The following is an 8,563-nucleotide window of genomic DNA, read 5'->3' as shown; positions in this document are numbered from 1 at the left end:
ATGAATTAAGGTTGAATTGAAGAGAATGAGGAGATTTGTGGTATAGATATATGGAGTTTTGAGAAAGGAGAAAGAAAGGAGAGAGAAACAGAATGGTTGCTTCTATTTTTTATGGAATTGAAAGGAAATGAGAAACAAAAAACGGTGTAATTGAGCTGTAGAAAATACGGCGCGTGGTTTTGACGAGTCAAGTGGAAGGAAAACGTTTTAAAAATGTCGACGTTATAGTTACCATGGAGCTTACTTGGAAGTTTCTGTTTTGTTTGGAGGAATTTTCGACCAATTGTAAAGCTCAGTATTGGGATTTATTCTTTATTTCATGGCTAGCTTTAGAATTAGTATAAGAATAAAGAAAAGCCATTTTTCAGGGGAAAATACGTATGTTTCAGGGGATAAGTGGAAATGTGTATGTTGTTTCTTCATTTGAATAGGTGATCGCACAACTTCCTTCTCTTTCAATAAAGGATTTTTAAAAATTTTACTTTAATACACATAAACCTTAATGTGTTTCAAATATTGATTCAACGTAAAGAGCATTTTTTTTTGTATTTCACGCGTGGTTGAAATGAACTAAATAAATCTTATATCTATATGCTCCACTTGTATGATGTGTCCTTGAAAAGCATTAAGTGTTTAGTAATCATGAGTGAAGACTCTTGGTTATGACATAGACGCTTAGGACATGTCAATTTTGATTTATTAAACAAAGTGGTCTCAAAAGATCTAGTTATTGGTCTACCAAATATTAAATTTTCAAAAGATCAACGATGCGATACATGTCAAATGGGAAAGCAAACAAGAGTCTCTTTTTTAAATCTAAAAACATTATTTCAACTTTTAAACCCCTTGAGCTTCTCCATATGGATCTTTTTGGTCTATCACGGACTAAAAGCTTGGATGGTAACTACTATAGTTTTATTATCGTAGACGATTATTCTATATTTTGTTGGGCCATCTTTTTGTGTAGTAAAGATGAAACCTTTTCGACCTTCACTAGTTTGCAAAGTTGTCCCAAAATAAAATGAATTTAAAAATATTTGCAATACAAAGGAATCATGGAGCTGAATTTGAAAATAATCCCTTTGATGAGTATTGTGATAAACATGACGTTGAACATAATTTTTCCGCTCTAAGAACTCCACAACAAAATGGTGTTGTGGAGCGCAAAAATAGAGTTTTAGAGGAATTGGCAAGAACTATGATCAATGAAGGTGGTCAACCAAAATATTTTTGGACCGATGCGATAAGCACGACTTGTTATGTTTTAAATAGGATACTTATACGTCTTATTTTAAACAAAATCCTTATGATTCTTAAAGGTAGAAAACCAAATTTATCACATATTCACGTCTTCGAATGTAAGTGTTTCGTATTAAACAATGGTAAGGACAACCTTGGAAAATTTGACGCGAAAGCGGATGAAGGTATCTTCCTTGGATACTCTCAATCAAGCAAAGCTTAAAGAGTATACAATAAGAGATTACTTATTGTTGAAAAGTCTGTGCGTGTCATTTTTGATGAATCTTATCCGAGAAATATCGGAAAAGATATTTATTTTCAGGATGTAGGTGTATCTTTAGAAGACATGCTCAAAGATACCGAAGAAGGAGCTGATCAACCTGAAGCGGTAAAACCTGAGGAGAGGAAGATGACGATATTGAAAAGGAGAAGGATGAGAATCCAAATAAAGTGAATGATCTACTCTTAGCCTAGAGGTCTTCAAAGGATTATCCAATTGACAATATTCTAGGAGACATCACCAAAAGCAACTACACGCTCTAAGATAAGTAATTTACATTATCACCTTGCATTTGTGTCCCAAATTGAACCTAAAAATGCAAAAGAGGCCCTAATTGATGAGCATTAGCTTATGTCCATGCAATATGAGTTAAATCAATTTTAAAAAATGATGTGTGGAACCTTGCCCACCTCCGCGAGATCATCAATTTATAGGCATTAAGCGGGTTTTTAAAAATAAATTGGACGAAAATGAAGTGATAACAAGGAACAAATCCCATCTAGTGGCTTAAGGATATAACCAAGAGGATGGCATAAAATATGAAGAAACTTATGCTATGGTTGCCCGACTCGAGGCTATACGCCTTTTACTAGCTTTTTCATGCTCTAAAAATTTCAAATTATTTCAAATAGACATGAAAAATGCATTCCTTAATGGTTACATAAATGAAAATGTGTAGGTTTCACAACCTTCCAATTTTCAGAATTATGAGTATCCTAATCATGTCTTTAAACTAAAACGAGCTTTGTATGGTCTCAAACAAGCCCTTAGAGCTTAGTATAAGCAACTTAGAAGTTCTTACTTGATCAAGGATATTCTAGAGAGATGGTTGATACAACGCTTTTCATTAAATGTGAAGGATGATATCATATTTGGTTCTACTAACATCCAATTAGTAAAGGAGTTTTCAAACATAATGTAGGAAGAGTTTGAAATGAGTCTAATGGGAGAGTTAAACTACTTCCTCGGACTTTAAATCAAACAACTAAAGGAAGGGATGTTTGTGTATCAAACAAAGTACTTCCAAGAGTTGCTTAAACTCTTTGGAATGATAGATGCAAAGTCAATTGAAACTCCAACGCCCACAAACGGAAACTTGGATAAATATGAAAATGGTAAGGATGTTGATGTCAAAAGATATAGAGGTATGATTGGATCTATCTTATATCTTACTCCATCTAGGCTTGACATTATGTTTAGTGTGTGCATGTGCGCTCGATATAAATCTGCTCCTAAGGAATCTCATATAAAAGTTGTAAAGCGTATCCTTAGATACCTTCATGGTACTTCTACGTATGGACTTTGGTTTCCCAAAGAATGTGATTATAGCTTAGTTGGTTACTTCGATTTTGATTTTGTCGGTTGCAAATCAGATAAGAAAAGCATCAGTAGAACTTGCCACTTGTTTTCAAATTCTTTAGTTAGTTGGCATAGCAAGAAGCAAGTCTATGTTGCCCTATCAACTGCTAAAGCGGAATACATCGCAACGGGTAGTTGTGCTCAAATTTTGTGGCTTAAATGTTAATTACTTGATTTTGACATTAAACTTCAATGTATTCCCAAAATGTCCGATAATACTAGTGCTATTAACCTAACTAAAAATCTCGTGCTACATAGTTGTAATAAACATATTGAGATACACCACCATTTCTTACATGATCGTGTTGAAAAGGGGGATTCCGTTTTTGAGCATGTTGATAGCAAAAATCAACGATATTTTCACAAAACCTCTTGCGACTGAGCCATTTTTCAATATTTGTTGGGAATTGGGCATTCTCGATATCTCAAATTTTGCCTAAATATTTTGATGCATGCACTCTTTTCAAAAAAAAATTAACCTTCATTCGAAAGTTCTATTTCATGTGAGTGCATCCTTCGTTTCTCACCCTATGAGGTAATATCATTTCACTTATCTCTTTATTTGTAAGTTTTTAAATCTTGTGTTGTTTATCTATGTATTTTGAAATTTGATTGTTTGTTTATTTGATATAGTTTATGTATGATGCAATCCCATGAATGTTCATTTCCAAAAAAAAAATTTTGTTAGCCTATGAGTGCTTTTAATCCATATGCTTATAGTGACTTCATGTTTTTTTTTATAAACAAGAGGGCCAAAGCCCGAGTGACTTCATGTTTTAATCATTTGTATTTTTCATCATATGTATTTCATGATATAAATTCTACACATTTGAAGTATCTTTGATGCTATTAATGGTTGACCATGTTATTTATCATTTCTTGCATAATAAATGTTTGAGCATGTTATAATGGTAACAAAATTCTTGAACTAATCATGACACGACTTATGGAAATATTTCTGATATTGGTTTTTATGGTGATGTATCTAAACATTATCATCTTGCTAGATCCCATGTGTGTGCAGCATTCGAGAGCACCAACTGGAGGTGTCACGTAAACATGACACTTTTGAAGCGGCTCAAGAACTTTTTCATATATCCTCTTTCATGATCTTATGATGCTTTATTATGCTTTCTATTTTAAAATATTATGTTGTTCTATTCTGACTTTTGTATGCTTAATTTGTAATGAATTTCATACTACTTTGTCTGAATTGAATGATTTATTTATGTTTATGCATTTTCACTTTAATGTCATTCTATGTGAGTGTTGTTATTGTTGATCAAAATTATCATTACAATGCCTCTGAGTGGTATACTTATTGTTGAGTGTTTTAGTTGATGCTTCTTACATTTTGTGGGTTTTTCTATTTTTTATGTTATCAAAGGGGAAGAAGTTATGCGAGATGAACGAAGTTTGGTTGCAAATATTAAAAGGAAGATTCACATATTCAGGGGGAGATATGATCAGAGACTACAAATACGTCGTATGTTTTGCCATCATCAAAAGGGGGAGTATGTGAGTGCAATATCATCTCTTAGATGTTTTGAACAATGTTAAAACTAGGTAATATGTAGTATTTGTATATTTAACCTTACATATCAATGACTAGGTTGCATTTTCATCTTAGGACCATTTTAGATTAAATAAAAGAATTTGAACAAGTTTAAAATATCAAAAATATGCATTTTTATGAATAACCATGTTTGGAGTCGACTCACATGTGGTAGTCGTTGACTCCCTCTGAAGCATATTGAAAAGAAAATTCTCTACCAAAAAGGAATCGACACATAGTGGCAAAGGAGTTGACATACAACACCAAGGAGTAGACTCCTTCAAGATCTGGGTCGACTCCCACTGAAAGCTATTTTACATTTTTAATCTCTATCCAGGATGAGTCGACTCCCAGGAATTTGGAGTTAATACATAACACGAAAGAGTCAGCTTCCATGGGTTATGAGTCGACTCCTACTGAAGCAAAATTTCTCAAAACTTCTCTATCCACTTGGAGTCGACTCCCAGGAAGTATGGGTCGACTCCATTGCCTTGTGGGTCGACTCTCGCTGTTCAAAATGTTCAATTTTATAATTTTGTAAACCTATTTGTATGTTTCATTCTTTCACACACTCACACATATATACAATCATTCATGTATCATTTATAAGTAATTGAAACAAAAAATATACAAATATTTTCACCATGTTCATCCTCTCTCATTACATACATACAACAACTACACATAATCATTTTTGTTTCGTGATTAAAAGGTAGTTTGGTAAGGCCCAATTTAGGATTGTGTAATCAAGTTGGGTTGAGATTTCTCTGGGGCTTTCAAGATAAATCTTTTTGGGGTTTTCTTTTAAGATCAAGGATTGATTTAGGAGCTTTTCACAAGATTGCACAATTTAGATTCAACCGAGTGAAAGCTTTAAAGAACGGGGGTTCCTGTCAAAGGAATAACGGTAACAGTAGGATCACTTTGGTAATCTGGGGTTACGATATGTTCGCAATTTGGATTCAACTGAGTAAAAGCTTCGGAGAAAAGGGTTTTGTCGAAGAAGTTGTGGTAACCAGAGGATCAAGGAAGTATTAAGTTGCTTGATCGAGCTCAAGATCATGGGAAGAGAAGAAGATAGGATCAACATCAACCATAGGGTTTGAAGGATTGGATTTCTACTTTTTCTCTTGTAAACTACATTTACAAAGTTTAGTTTTCATTATCTCAATTCCTTTTGAATTGGAGGCAGACGTACCCATAGAGAGGTTGATTGGGGAACTTCCTAAACAAATCATTCTCTCTCTCTCTCTCTCTCTCTCTCTCTCTCTCTCTCTCTCTCTCTCTCTCTCTCTCTCTCTTTTGTTTACTTGCAAATTGTGAAAACGTTGATTGTGCAATCAATATATATAGATAATTTCTTCGTAAAATACTTAAAATTATTTTTGTTGAGTTGATTGCAATATTTGAGATTGTAATTGGTTTCTCATATCAACAAAATCGAAGAAAAAAACTGATTTGAATAGGTTGCACACCAAGTGTTTGACAAATTGCTTAATTAGATTTTTGTTTGATATTTTATTGGAAATTGATTACTATAGTGGGATTTATATTCAAACATAGTATGTGAAAATATATTGATTGTCTTTCTCATCTTACGTTTCGTTCTATCAGTTAACGCATATCCGGTCTTTTTGATAATAATTTGGGAAAAACGATTGTCGATTTGAGATTATTTCCGCATGCCATAGTTAAACATTTTTCAAAACAAATTTTTTATAAAAAAATTTAGGCTTAAATGCACTTTTCGTCCCTGTAAGTTAGCGAGTTTTTTATTTTCGTCCCTGTAAGTTAATTTTTTTGCTTTGAGTCCTTATATTTCACTTTCGTGTTCGTTTTAGTCCCTAAAATCAAAATCCGCAGGAAATTTCACAGGAAAATTCGTAGGTAACCTGCAGATTTTCCTGCGGATTTTGGCTTTAGGGACTAAACCTCAAGCAAAAAGTAAGATATAGGGACTCAAACCAAAAAAAATAAATTACAAGGACGAAAATCAAAAACTCGCTAACTTACAGGGACCAAAAGTGCATTTAAGCCAAAAATTTAATTTGCAATCTATTCTCCCCCATCTAGATCGTAGCTTATTGTCTAACAATGCCTTCCTTAATGGAATGCTAAATAAGGAAGTGTACATGGTTCAACCCCCCAAGTTATAAACAAGGTGCACCAGGTCTGGTTAGCAAGCTTCAAACAGCCTTGTACGGCCTTAAACATCCTGCAAGAGTCTGGTTTGATAGGCTCAAAAGTGCTCTACTTGCTCTTGGGTTAATAGCTAGTAATTCACTATAAGAAAAGTTGCAATTTGCCAGGGGATTTAGCCAGGGGTAAAACCCCAAACAAAAAAATAACGTTGCTTGGGGTAAAGCCCCTCGTAACGCATAATAATAAATAAATAAATAAATAAAAATTATAGTGTGGGGGAACCCCTCGCAAATAAGAAAGAGGAAAAATTTTGAATTTTGAAAAAAACTTTTGCAAGGGACAGCCCCACGCATAATTTTGAATTTTGAAAGAAACTCACTAGTGTACATTTCCGAGGGGATACCCCACGCATAATTACATGCATGCGTCCCATCCACCGAGTCTGGCAGTATGCGCTTGCAGGTTGTGTTTCCCAAGCAAACATTTTGCGAGGGGATACTCCACGGTAATTTGACTGGGTCCATTAAATGACCACCAAACCCACTGCTTCAGTACATGTTATATAATAAGAAATATTGGATTTCTTATCCAAACACACCGCTCCACTTCTCTTTCCATTCCTAAAGATATTTTCTGTTCAACTTCTTCGTCTTCTTTCATGAATCATCTCCAAAATCATGCTATAAGCGCTACGGTTACTAACTTATTATTATCATTTAACAAGCTATAAAGTATTCAAGTGGTGAAATTTTCATTTGTTAAATTGTGGAGAGGAATCGAAGAGCAATTATGTTTATTGACACCTGAAACTATGGTGAAATCAACAATGGCTCAGGATCCTCTGCATTATGGTGATAATGTGTGTGTGTGTGTGTGTGTGTGTGTGTGTATATATATATATATATATATATATATATATATATATATATATATATATATATATATATTTTGTAAACTGTTTTTGAAAATTTTTCTTTTAAAAATATATTCGAAATTTATATTTTAAATACAGTTTATTTATTTTTAAAAACAACATATTTACTTATTTTGAAAATTATTATTTACCTTTTTTTCTTTTTTTAAAGTAACTGTATAAATAGTGTATATTTATTAATTTTAAAAACACTATTTTTATATTTTAGAAAATTATATTATTTACCTTTTTTTATATAAATATTAATTATTTATATTTTTTCTTATTTTTATATAAATACTAATTATTTATATTATATTAATTTTTTTAATTTAAATTATATTTATTTTTAATTTAAATTATATTATAACTATATTTTTATTCTTATTATTATTTTTTAGATGGACAACATTTTTCCAGGGGCTAAACCCCTAGCAAATTGAAAACTATTGCTTTTTGCGAGGGGCTTTTCCCCAAGCAAAATGTCTGACGCACTCTGAACACCAGCTGCCTACTAGCTACTGTCTAGTCTGCATGTTGCAGACTTGAAAAGTGGAATTGCATTTAGCGAGGAGGTTTACCCCTGGCAATTTTCTAATGTGTGTATCCCCTTGGAAATGTATTTGCGACCCCCTGTTTTCCTAGGGTAGCGGTCTCCTCGCAAATTTTGTATTTGTGGGGGGTTTTTGCCACTTGTGAAGGGATTAGCCCCTGACAAATTGCAACTTTTCTTGTAGTGATTATGACCCATCTTTATTCATCCTACATCACTCCTCCTGATATACACTGGTTTTGGTGTATGTTAATGATATCATCATCACTGGCCCTTCAAAATTCTTTATTCAACAACTTATCACCAAGTTAAATCTATCATTTTCTCTTAAGGATCTTGGACAACTTGACTAATTCCTTGGTATTGAGGTGCATCGTCTTTCAAACGGATCAATCCTGCTATCTCAAAGTAAATACATCAGAGATCTGCTTACTAAAAATAATATGATTGCAGCTAAGGGTATGGCCTCTCCTATAGCCTCTAGTACAGAGCAATCTAAGGTTGGTTCAGCTCAAGTCAGTG

This window comes from Vicia villosa, linkage group LG7 (assembly GCF_029867415.1).
Source record: "Vicia villosa cultivar HV-30 ecotype Madison, WI linkage group LG7, Vvil1.0, whole genome shotgun sequence".
NCBI lineage: Eukaryota > Viridiplantae > Streptophyta > Magnoliopsida > Fabales > Fabaceae > Vicia > Vicia villosa.
Note: the sequence above shows the minus strand (reverse complement) of the source record.